Source organism: Malaclemys terrapin, chromosome 7 (assembly GCF_027887155.1).
Source record: "Malaclemys terrapin pileata isolate rMalTer1 chromosome 7, rMalTer1.hap1, whole genome shotgun sequence".
NCBI classification, from domain to species: Eukaryota; Metazoa; Chordata; order Testudines; family Emydidae; genus Malaclemys; species Malaclemys terrapin.
In genome coordinates this window covers 47,544,151-47,557,566 of record NC_071511.1, presented here as the reverse complement: position 1 = coordinate 47,557,566, position 13,416 = coordinate 47,544,151, and the positions used below count along the sequence as shown (strand labels likewise).

At 44.3% G+C, this 13,416-nt stretch overlaps 1 protein-coding gene across 3 annotated transcripts in view; it reads right to left on the bottom strand.

Annotated features, from left to right (window-relative positions):
• TEX264 (testis expressed 264, ER-phagy receptor) overlaps nucleotides 1-13,416 on the bottom strand; it is a 127,359-nt gene that overhangs the window by 47,290 nt on the left and 66,653 nt on the right. The window lies entirely within an intron of this gene.

Below are 13,416 nucleotides of genomic sequence, written 5' to 3'. Positions count from 1 at the left end.
GAGGAAATTTCCAGGAAAACCGGTCCACTCGGTTTATGGCCGCTATGTGCTGGCTGAGCAGCACAAAGGGCCACTGCAGCCGCAAGAATTGGGCCCATAATTTGTGTGTTTGCAGTTTTTTCTCCAATAAAGCACGACACTTACTGGAGAAAGGCTGGTTGCTAGAGTCACAGAGAAGCTGCTGTTTGGTTTGACGTGTGCTTTTTGCATGCTATCTTGTCACTGCCAGGCCCTGGTGCGATTTGCCTTCCTTTCTCCCAGCCAGAGGATCTGACGACATTGCATGTGCCTCAGAGGAGAAAAAACACTGACTATAAATGGAAACTCTAGGGATCAAACCCGTTTCTCACAGTTTTCACAGTGTAAATCTGGAGTAACGCCAGTGACTTGAATGGCTCGGCAAAGCTGTAACCAAGAGCAGAAAATGACACAGATTTTCTCTCTTCTTTTTAAATACACAGCTTGATTGGAAATGTCAAACACAATTATTGTATTAATTAAAATAAACATAGTTCTTGCCCAGTTGTTATCATTTGGAAATCAGCTACTTCTCTCACAAAGTTAGGACTGGAGAATAGAACATTTAATGACATTGCCTTATGGAAGGCATAAATTCAGACAGCCCATTCCATCCACAGAGATCCCAAAGGACTGGACAAATTATCTCCAGGAAGCACCTCATCCGCCGACAAGATGCAGCTGCTTCTAGGGTGGAACATGACTGTCTAGCTGCCAGATTGACTAGTGTCACCACATGCACTCTCCCTTAAACCCAGGCTAGATAAAACAGTCTTGGAAGGCATCGCTGACTTCACTGCAGCATGCCTGTCTAGTTTAGTCTAATGTAACCACTTGAATTATTGATTGAACACAACATAAGAACGGCCATACTGGGTCAGACCAATGGTCCATCTTGCCCAATATCCTGTCTTCTGACAGTGGCCAATGCCAGGTGCCCCAGAGGGAATGAACAGAACAGGCAATCATTAAGTGATCCATCCCATCGCCCACTCCCAGCCCCTGGCAAATAGAGGTTAGGGACACCAACTCTGCCCATCCTGGCTAATAACCAATGATGGACCTATCCTCCATGAATTTATCTAGTTCTTTTTTGAACCCTGTTACAGTCTTGGCCTTCACAACATCCTCTGGCAACAAGTTAATTTCATTTGGTGACCCCTAGTTCATGTGTTATGAGATGGAGTAAATAACACTCCCTTATTTACTTTCACCACACCAGTCATGATTTTATAGACTTCTACTGTATCCCCCCCCTTAGTCGTCTCTTTTCCAAGCTGAAAAGTCCCAATCTTATTAATCTTGTCTCATATGGCAGCCATCCCATCCCCCTAATCATTTTTGTTTCCCTTTTCTGAACCTTTTCCAATTCCAATATATCTTTTTTGAGATGGGGTGACCACATCTGCATACAGTAGTCAAGATGTGGGCATACCAGGAACTTATATAGAGGCACTATGATATTTTCTGTCCTATTATCTATCCCTTTATTAATGATTCCCAACATTCTGGTAGCTTATTTGACTGCCAGGGCACATTGAGTGGATGTTTTAAGAGAATTATCCACAATGACTCTAAGATCGCCTTTGAGTGGTAACAACTAATTTAGACCCTATCATTTTATATGTATAATTGGGATTATGTTTTCCAGTGTGCATTACTTCGCATTTATCAACATTGAATTTCATCTGCCATTTTGTTGCCCAGTCGCCCAATTTTGTGAGACACCTTTGTAGCTCTTCGCCATCTGCTTTGGACTTCACTATCTTAAGTAGTTTTGTATCATCTACAAATTTTGCCACCTTGCTATTTGCCCCTTTTTCAAGATCATTTATGAATATGTTGAATAGGACTGGGCCCACTACAGATCCCTAGGAGACACCACTATTTACCTTTCTCCATTCTGAAAACTGACCATTTATTCCACCCTTTGTTTCCTATCATTTAACCAGTTACTGATCCATGAGAGGACCTTCTCTCTTATCCCATGACAGCTTACTTCGCTTAAGAGCCTTTGGTGAGAGACCTTGTCAAAGGCTTTCTGAAACTCTAAGTACACTATATCCACTGGATCCCTCTTGTCCACATGCTTGTTGGCCCCCTCAAAGAATTCTAATAGATTGGTGAGGCATGATTTCCCTTTACAAAAAACATGTTGGCTCTTCCCTAACAAATCGTGGTCATCTACATGTTAGACAATTTAGTTCTTTACTATAGTTTCAACCACCTGTGGATCCCTTTATAAAAATTGGCGTCACATTAGCCATCCTCCAGTCATTTGGTACAGAAGCTGATTTAAACGATAGGTTACAAACCACAGTTAGTAGTTCTGCAATTTCATATTTGAGGTCCTTCAGAACTCTTGGGCGAATACCGTCTGGTCCTGGTGGTTTATTACTGTTTAATTTATCAATTTGTTCAAACCCTCCTATAAATGATACCTCAATCTGGGACAGTCCCTCAGATTTGTCCCCTAAAAAGAATGGCTCAGGTTTAGGAATCTCCCTCACAGCCTCAGCCGTGAAGACCGATGCAAAGAATGGTCTCCGTAATGGTCTTATCATCCTCTAGCATCTCGATCGTCCAGGGGCCCCACTGGTTGGTTAGCAGGCTTCCTGCTTCTGATGGACTTAAAGAATTTTTTGCTATTACTTTTTGCGTCTTTGGCTAGCTGTTCTTCAAATTCTTTTTTGGCCTTCCTAATTATATTTTTACACTTCACTTGCCAGAGTTTATGCTCATTTCTATTTTCCTCACTAAGATTTAACTTCCACTTTTTAAAGGATGCTTTTTTGCCTCTCATTGCTTCTTTTACTTTGTTGTTTAGCCAGGGTGGCACTGTTTTAGTTCTCTTACTATGTTTTTTAATTTGGGGTATACATTTAAGTTGAGCCTCTATTATTATTTAAAAAAATTCCATGCAGCTTGCAGGGATTTCACTTTTGGCTCTGTAGTTTCTGTTTAACTAATTTCCTCATTTTTGTGCAGTCCCCCTTTCTGAAATTAAATGCTACCATCTTGGGCTGGTGTGTGGTGTTTTCCCCGCCACAGGGATGTTAAATTTAATTATATTATGGTCACTATTACCAAGCGGTACAGCTATCTGGTACCTCTTGGACCAGATCCTATCCTCCACTTAGGACTAAATCAAGAATTACCTCTCCTCTGGTGGGTTCCAGGACTAGCTGCTCCAAGAAGCAGTCATTTAAGGTGTCAAGAAACTTCATCTTTGCATCCCGTCCTGAGATGACATGTACCCAAGTCAATATGGAGATACTTGAAATCCCCCATTATTATTGCATTTTTTATTTTTATAGCCTCTCTAATCTCCCTGAGCATTTCACAGTCACTATCACCATCCTGGTCAGGTAGTCAGTAATATATCCCTACTGCTATTGTGACATTGCACTCCATATGCTTTATGGAAGTATGCTTATAAATGTGAATATAATGTAACTGGAATATGCTTTATGCAAAAGGTCTCTTGTAAGGTATCATTACAAAGCTTATAATCTACTGAGTGTGTTCATTCTATTTTGTTTGCACATATTATTTCTATGTCTGGAGTTAGGAGAATAAGATATAAACTTGTATTACTAATGTAAACATATTAATTGGAAGCCATTAAGAGTGCTTCAGAATCAATGAACTGTAAATCGTTCTGTTTACTTGCAAACCTTCCTGTGTATGTGTGGGCCAGCCCAGGAAGAACAGAGGCAGGGGTCTTACAGGACATGTGACCATGTCACAGATGCTGGAATCCATCTTAAATCTGGTGCTTTTCCATTTAGAAGGAGGGGTGGGGACCCAGAGAGACAAAAGATTCCTGCCTTGTGCCAAGGCTATAAAAGGGGGTGGAGCAGGACAAAGGTGCCAGTCATGAGAAAGCCCCTGCTTACCACCTGAGATGTCTGCTGGAACTAACAAGGACTGTACCAGGGGAAAGGATTGGGCCCAGACTAGGAAGGAGACTAGTCTGTGAAAGAAGCTTATTGGAACATCTCTGAGGGTGAGAGATTACCTGTAATCAGTTTCTTAATGTATTAGATTTCAGAGTGGTAGCCGTGTTAGTTTGTATCAGCAAAAACAACGAGGAGTCCTTGTGGCACCTTAGAGACTAACAAATTTATTTGGGCAAAAGCTTTCGTGGGCTAGAACCCACTTCATCAGATGCATGAAGTGAAATATACAGGAGCAGGTATAAATACATGAAAGGATGGGGGTTGCTTTACCAAGTGTGAGGTTAGTCTAACAAGATAAATCAATTAACAGTAGGATAGCAAGGGAGGGAAAAAAAACTTTTGAAGTGGTAAGCGAGTGGCCCATTACAGACAGTTGACAAGAAGGTGTGAGAAACAGTAGGGAGAAATTAGTATTGGGGAAATTAAGTTTAGGTTTTGTAATGACCCAACCACTTCCAGTCTTTATTCAGGCCTAATCTGATGGCATCCAGTTTGCAAATTAATTCCAGTTCTGCAGCTTCATGTTGGAGTCTGTTTTTGAAGTTTTGTTGTTGAAAAATTGCCACTTTTAGGTCTCTTACTGAGTAACCAGAGATACTGAAGTGTTCTCCTACTGGTTTTTGAATGTTATGATTCCTGATGTCAGATTTGTGTCCATTTATTCTTTTGCGTAGAGACTGTTCGGTTTGGCCAATGTACATGGCAGAGGGGCACTGCTGGCACATATCACATTGGTAGATGTGCAGGTGAACGAGCCCCAGATGGTGTGGCTGATATGGTTAGGTCCTACGATGGTGTCCCTTGAATAGATATGTGGACAGCGTTGGCACCGGGGTTTGTAGCAGGGTTTGGTTCCCAGGTTGGTGTTTTTGTTGTGTGGTGCGTAGTTGCTGGTGAGTATTTGCTTCAGGTTGGGGGGCTGTCTGTAGGCAAGGACTGGCCTGTCTCCCAAGGTCTGTGAGAGTGAGGGATCGTCCTTCAGGATAGGTTGTAGATCCTTGATGATGCACTGGAGAGGTTTTAGTTGTGGGCTGTAGGTGACGGCTAGCGGCATTCTGTTACTTTCTTTGTTGGGCCTGTCTTGTAGTAGGTGACTTCTCGGTACCCTTCTGGCTCTGTCAATCTTTTTTTTCCTCCCTTGGTATCCTGCTGTTAATTGATTTATCTCGTTAGACTGACCTCACACTTGGTAAAGCAATCCCCATCCTTTCATGTACAGTACAAATCCGTTTACGTGCAGATGTCAGGAGTCAAGCCGTCACGACGGCGTTAAGAGGGCCATGCTGAAAAAAGTCTCTATGATTCACTTAGGAAAAAACACCGTTATTTTCTGCTCTTTCATGCTCGCATTTTTTTTCCTTTCTTATGAAGTCTCTCATTCGCCGCAGATGAATGATTTCAATATTTTCAGCATTTTGCTCCTCCATAGGCCTGCATTATTAGAATTCTCACCATCACTTTCGCAGTCCGACGTAGCCTCGCAGCCCATTAATATTTCTTCCTCGGACAGAAATTCTGAAGTCGGGCAACCTTCATCCATCTCCAGCCACTCAGTAATGATTTCCGGCGACATATCCAAACTAAAATCTTTTATCGTTTGAAAGAGAAGTTTACCTTTATCCTCTTTTGTCTGTGTTCATGTTTGTAGGACGTCTTCTTCTGAATATCCTTCAAAGTCTGGCTCTGAATCAGTGCCACTGCTGGAGTTTTCCGAGTCTGAGCCGTCTTTGACAGAAAAGGCATCACCGAGAGCCTTCATCCAGCAGTTTTCAATGGACTTTTGTTTTACTCGATCCCAAGCTTTTTAAACTAAATAAATAATTTCCTTCATGTTTAACTGTTTCAGGAATTCGGAAATGCCTGAAGACGTGCATGACACGATCACCGAAATCAGTTCCCGTTGATAATTGTTTTTAAAATTCTGAATAATACCCTGGTCTAAAGGTTGAATTTTTGATGTTGTGTTGAATGGTAGGTATAGCACTCGAATTTTTCCATCGCTCGATACCAGTGATTCGGCTGGAGGATGGGCTGGACAATTAAGTAGCAAAAGCACTTTGGCTTCGAGTTTCTTCAACCGCAGATGCTTACGAACAGCGGGAACAAAGCTGTTGTGGAACCAGTCGCCGAAAATGTGTCTCATCATGCAAGCATTTTTGCTGTTAGGTATATTACTGGCAGTTTGGCTCTACTGAGCTGATTAAAACAGCGAGGGTTATGAAAGCGGCCAACGAGAAGAGGGGTAAGTTTATGGCTGCCCGTCTTATTTCTACAAAAAAAGAAGAGTCACGCAATCTTTTATCTTTTTAAATCCAGCTGTTTTCTGTGTCTCGTAATTAAAGGCTAAAGTCTTATCAGGTAGCAGTTTTGCAAATAAAGCTGTTTCATCACAATTATTAAGTTGTTCTTTGTGGTAATCTTCATTTTGTAAAATAGATTTTAACTCGGCAGGAAACGCGTTCACGGCCGATTCATCAGCTGATCGGCTTTCTCCAGAAATCGATACCTGCACTACGCCATGGCGCTTTTTAAAACAACTTATAAACCCCTTGCTGGCTTCGAATGATTCATCCCCCATTAAATTTCCAAATTTTGTCACTTGGGCTTGAAGAATTGGCCCACTTAGCAGTATTCCTTTTGGCCTTTCCTGAGCAAACCACATGCGCATGGCTTTGTCTTTTGTGGGTTTTGCTGAATAGCGCACATGTTTTCACTTAAGCCCCGCGGCAGAATCGATATTTTGTACAAAGCCATTCAGTTTAGATTAGTTTTTTAGCCATCCTCGGAGAGTAGATTCGGCAATCACAATATCTTTTGAAACTTTGGCCTGGGTTTCTCCGCTATTTACTCGATCTATTGCAGCTAGCTTTTCTTCTACAGTGTAGAAACGCTGATGCTTGCCCTCTGCCATAATATTAGGCCTATGGTTAAAATTTTCTAATGTAGTATATATGTTACTAAATAACTACTACTGTATATATTATATATCTCTCTAGTGTAACAATGACTAAGCGTGCGTGATACATCTTTACCAATATCGGTAAAGACATACAAGATGTTTCCGCTCTGCACTTCCGGTCGATTTCTATGTCAGTGAGTTAGTGAGCAAATCTGTAGCGCGTGTTAACGAGTCTCGCATGTTAAATAGGTAGCACTGGGAAGCATGGCGCTACCACGCTTTAAGCGGATTCGCGTGTTAACGGGTCTGTACTTTATACCTGCTCCTGTATTTTTCACTTCATGCATCTGATGAAGTGGGTTCTAGCCCATGAAAGCTTATGCCCAAATAAATTTGTTAGTCTCTAAGGTGCCACAAGGACTCCTCGGTGTTGTTTTTAAATGTATTAGACTTAGATTTGCATGTTTTTGCTTTATTTTGCTTGGTGACTTACTTTGTTCTGTCTGTTACTACTTGAAACCACTTAAATCCTACTTTTTATATTTAATAAAATCACTTTTGTTTTATTAATAGACCCAGAGTAAGTGATTAATACCTGGGGGAGCAAACAGCTGCGCGTCTCTCTCTATCTGTGTTATAGAGGGCGGACAATTTATGAGTTTACCCTGTATAAGCTTTATACAGAGTAAAAGGGATTTATTTGGGGTTTGGATCCCATTGGGAACTGGGTGTCTGGATACTGGAGAGGTAACCTGCTGAGCTGTTTTCAGTTAAAGTCTGTAGCTTTGGGAGCGTGACCCAGACCCTGAGTGTGTGTTGCAGCAGGCTGGCATGTCTGGCTCAACAAGGCAGGGTTCTGGAGTCCCAAACTGGCAAGGAAAATGGGCTCAGACATAATTTCAGCACATCAGGTGACAGTCCCAAGGGGGTCTCTGTGACCGAACCCATCACAGCTATATTCTTATTATTCGAGCATGGAATTGCTATCTATAGAGATTCTATGATACAGTTTGGTTCATTTAAGATTTTTACTTCATTTGATTCTACGATTTCTTTCACATATATTGCCACTCCCCCACCAGCACGACCTGTTCTGTCCTTCCGATATATTTTGTACCCTGGTATTTACTATGTCCCATTGATTATCACCATTGCACCAAGTTTCTGTGATGCCTGTTATATCAATATTCTCATTTAATACGGGGCACTCTAGTTCACCCATCTTATTATTTAGACTTCTAGCAAGATTACCTCTCTCTGCAAACATTAGCTTTCTCCCCATTTTCCACAGGGCTCATTGGCCAGGGATGACTGAGGTGGGAGGATGGATATTTGTGAGGTTATTTGCAACCCCCCCAAACCTGTAACCCAGCACTGCATGAGGCACCTGGTTTTTCAGTAGTGACACTAAACGGCAGGGCAGTTCTACTTTCAGCACACCCCAAGTCCCTGCCTGTTATGTACCAGGCCACATGTTCCTCGCTCTTTGCATTTTTTATGCTTTTAAACTCATATTGGGCTTTCTCCGATGAGCCCGACAGCCTGGGGGAAGGAGCTGGAGCCCACCACGGAGCGATGCATTTGTACAAAGCTTGGGTTGCTGTTTAGACAGCCGGCACACTCCTTTCCCATTTAGTCTCCCATCTCATTACAAACCAGCCCCCAGAAGGCTCCACGACTTCCCCACCCACCCCACTCTCTGACAAACCGCTTTGCCTTTATCCATCTGATTTTTCGGTCTGGAAATAAACACCAGGGGGAGCAGAGGGAGAGATCACAGCACCCCCTCCCTGCAGTCAAGTGCCTTGCGCCTGATTGACAGCTCTCGGAATGGAAGTAATAAAAAGGAATTAAAGGGAGCAAGCAAGGATGGGGGAGTCAATGGGGGACGGGGGGAGTAGCATGCAGCGAGATTTCATTTTATTATTTAACCTTTAAACAAAGAGATCTGGCACTTAAACTAGATTCATTCTGAGGACACAGTGACAGGAGGATATACAATGAATGGACAAATGCCTGGACACAGACTAAAGGACATGCAGATAGACACGTGAATGGATGGACAGGGCCAGAAGGACATGCCGATACACTCGCAGTTGAATGGATGACGCACTGACAGAAGGAGACAGACTGATGACCAGACATCCACAGATAGAAGGACAATAGGCTTCACAGATGCACAGACACAAATGCTACTCTACCAACAGACCACAACCAGGACTGGCTACTTAGCTGCCCTTGCAGTACCTTTATTTCCCCTTCCCTGCCTTGTCTCCACAGCATGCTCCTCTTTAGAGAGTAGGGGCTGGCCTGCACTGGCCTGCCCACTCACCTTCCACTTCTCTGCTTTCCTGTCCATGCACCACTCAATCAGGTGGATGTACTCAACATGCTCAACCCCTGCAGTTGGTGGGAAATGTGGGCCTCCATCCTTCCCTCCTGTTTCTTCCACATCCCCATATAACCAAGGTGCTGAAAGTTTGGCTCCTCTTGTTAAAAGGAGTAGCATTGTTTTGTACAGCGCCTAGTGCAATGGGGTCCTGTCCATGCCCAGGGCTCTTAAGCGCTTCAGTGATACAAATAATGAATAATAATCCTGAGGGTCTCCTTCCTTTCTGCTGACTAGTCCCTTGGATCCCAGGCAGGTACACTGCACCCATCACCATAGTAGCTGAGCTCCTGGTCCTGGCCTGTCATCCAGCAGACGTGCAGCCCAATTATCCATCCCGTCTAACCACAAAGCACCGCTTCCCACTCCTGATAGTGAGGGGCAAAGGGGAGTCTGCCTCAGGGCTCTCTAGCCCCCATCCCCACCATGCTGTGACCTCAGACTTCTCCATTGCCTGGCACTTCTCCATCTTCTGTCCTTTTAACGACATCAAAATAATAGTGTGAATATTAACTCTCTGTCTAGAGACCATTCTCCTTTAACTCATGTTAAAAACAAAGCCATGAAAATAACCACTAATAGTAAACAAGGCTTATGGATTACTCTCTCTCTCTCTCTCTCTCACACTCACACACACACACTCACACAGCGAGTTATTGCGACTCTGCAGAGGTGTAGTCGAGCCAGACTGCCACGTTGGTACTCTGCAAATCGGCTCCAATCCATCACTCGATAATATATTTGTACCCTGATGGCAGGCAGGCAGCTGTGATGCTGCATCTGGACCAGAGCATTAAGCAGCCTTAACTTATAGATAAAACACCTGCTAAGCTAAACAAGACCTCATTACAATTAATTGGGCCAGCATAACGGCATTGTGCTTAGCAATTCAAACTACAAAAGATTCCCGTTCTTTTTCTAGGTTTGGCCTTACTCTGCCAGGGATCAGAATGCTGCAGAGACAGTGAGCTTGGTCCCCGGGGTATGAAAGGAGCATCTTGCATCTCTCTGCAGCATCCCTGTGGTTGAGTTTAAATAGATATTGAAGCTACAAAGGGCTTCCCAGCCATACTTCTTTCCTTGGTCAAAGAGGGTTGCCATAACTGAGGGTGGGGGTGTCCTTCACTGGAAGGACATAGACAAAATGGCAATAAACAAGGTATAAAAAGACAGCTACAGATAAGGAACATAGAACCATAGTGGGAGAACAGAAGTGCTACTGTCCATTCCTTCTAACAATAACCAATAGCAACAGGTCTGCACCATCCCACCTCTGCAAGATGGTTGCTCAATCTTTAGGTCTCAATTTTGAGACATGGACACACAAGGTAAGTTCACAAGTAATTTGTGTACAGTCATGACAAAGTTGCACACAGACGACCAGTCAGACAAACTAGCTAGTTTTTTGCTAACACAGTCACTGTGGGCACAAGTTAAGCATGCACATTTCTGCAAACACAATTCAGAACATCTGCCCCTTAAAGCGCAGCAAACTAACCAGAATAAATGCTGAAAAAGAAGGTGTGTTCTCCTGGTTTATAGCAGGGATAAGAGTCTCAGCAGCAGGCACCATGAGTCAGACAAGAGGACTGGAATACCCAGAAGGAATATTTGGAAAAGGAACTTTCTGACTTCACCTGGTCTTCATTCAAGCCAGAAAAACCTTTGTCTGTCCCTTAATTAAAACACAACAGGAGTCCTTGGGCTTTATTGTGTCACAGAGGATGTTAGAACATTGTTCACCCCGATCCAGACACTCACAGAGCCCAGCTCCTGTCTGGTGCATCAGCAGTGGCAATAAGGCCAAGAAAGAACATTTGAGCAGAGCCACTGAGGACAGGAGTCCTGGGATGGTGAGCCCTGAGGTGAGGTCAGAGGGAGGACACAGGGTGGCTGACACTCTCTCCCTCACAAACCTGCACTGGCTGCCCCTGGCCAGCTCCTTTGGCACACAATGAGCCAGGGCAACATCTTGACCTTATGAGAATGGGCTGATGCTGGTGGATAGAGGATGGACACATATCCTCCGTGGTAATAAACAGGCTCTGTCTTGGAAGGGGCAGCTCTGGATATTTTCTGAGTTGGCTGAGCATAGGGGTGCTGCACCGTTTGAGGAGGATGCCGATGCAAGGATTGTCACACAATCCATGGCACCCAATCACCCAGCAGCCATGGAACCAGAAGCCACCCCTTGGATTTCAACAGCTCAGCAGCCAATCAGGGTCAGCTGGGGTCAAATCCTTCAAGGAATCTCAGGTAGTTCAGGAGCAGTGGTCCAGGAAGAAGCACTCATCCCTTTGCGTCAGTATTGAACCAAGCTGGCCTTAGCGTAACACCAAGGGTGCTGGAAGTGCTGCCTTTTGGATGAGCCATAAAACTGCAGCTCTCACCATTTGTGGTCATCAAGAGTCACACTTGCCAAGGAAGCTCCTAAACTGTAGACCTAAGATTCGCTCAAACAACAATTTGTGTTCTTAAGAGGTAAACACATAAGCACTGTCCTCATTGGGTAGTGTTGCCGTGCACTGTTAAACACCTGCTGCAGTCCTCCCAAGAGACGGACGCATTTCAGTGAAGCAATTCCCATATCCACATACATTGTAACAAGCTTGCAGATCCTTTGGGGTGAAAGATGCTATATAAATGTACGATGATATTATTTCACTCGAGAGAATCCATAAGCCTATTTCTCCTTCGCCTGGATGCCAGTCGGCAGGCAAAGTGCAAAATATAAACAGCATCAAGTAATTAAATGCCATGCGGGTTAGAAGATACAGGTAAGACTAAAATTAAAAATTGAGGCAGGATGGTAAAACCCTCCAGGGTAGAAAAGTGCATCACTTGGCAATTAACACACCTCCCATGACCAAACACCTCTGCTTGGGACTCTGCGCTAGAAGGACGACACATTTCATTGCCCCTCTGTGTAGGTAGGGACTTTAATTTATATTTAAGAAGTAATCGTTCTGCTTGGGAGCATGAAAGGAGTGCACCATCTCATGAATCAATAACAGCCCAGGCTGCGGGATAGGCAGGGGGAAATCAGCGCACAAAACGCCCTCTGGAGTAGAGAGCGGGAGAGAGAGAGGAAGAACATTTTTAATCTGGAATCTGAGAATCCCTGGCACAAAAGACGGGAGAGTTTTTCATTTTCACCTTGGCTGAGGCAGCCACCATGCAATTTACACCTCGTCTGTCTTCCTCACACTTCCCATTGCTGAAACACTTGGCCGTTCCCTCCCAGGCGCACACATATGCACATGCACAGCGGAGCCAGAGGAGCTGGAAAGTGACAGCTGTCAGACACAGCGAAATCAGTAAGTGCAAGAACGAACAGGTGTGAATTCCTCAGCACAGGAGCTTCCTCCCCACTCTAGTTTGGGGACCACTGGGAGAGAAGGTTACTGGGGCTCACAAACCCCTTCTCCTCCTCCGCCTAGTCCCTCTACTCAATTATCCTGCACGCCAACGAGACTGGAAGAAGTGGCTTCTTTTTTAAGCGCGTGGATTGCCTGATGGAGGCTGCCATAAAAGTCACTAAAATATCACTTCTCCTCTGTCCTGTCTCCTAGGAAACAAGTACATATCACCAGGGATTCCTTTTCTCCAGCCCAACCTTAACAACCTTCCCTTCTCCACCCAATCCCAAGAAGACTACCTGGGATTAGGCAATAATTCAATGGGAAGGCACCACGCTAGCCATCAGAACAGACGCCACATGTTCATTTCTGAAAGTAGCCCTGGGACAGCTGGAGTTCCAAGGGGAAGAGCTGAGAGAGAGGTTGTCATGTCCAGAGGCTGCGGGAGCAAGACTGGAAACTAGCTGCTTGCTAATGATATAGCGACAAGATACAGAAAGCAGACAACTCAATACAGCTACTTCCAAAACCCTCTCACAGCCCCAACCCACTGCTAACAAATCTTTCTATCCCTTGCATAACAAGTCCCCCAACAACTTGACCCGCCCCCATCTTTGATCAAAAATCTCTCTCTCTCTCTCTCTCACACACAAGCCCCCACTTGCTATGGCTGTGTCCCTCAGTGACCCTACAAAGTAGACCTCTGGCCATTGGACTAGTCAACGTAGGTCACCCCTGCTCTGACAGATTATTGTTTGGCCACTACTCTGCCCATGATCCATACCTACA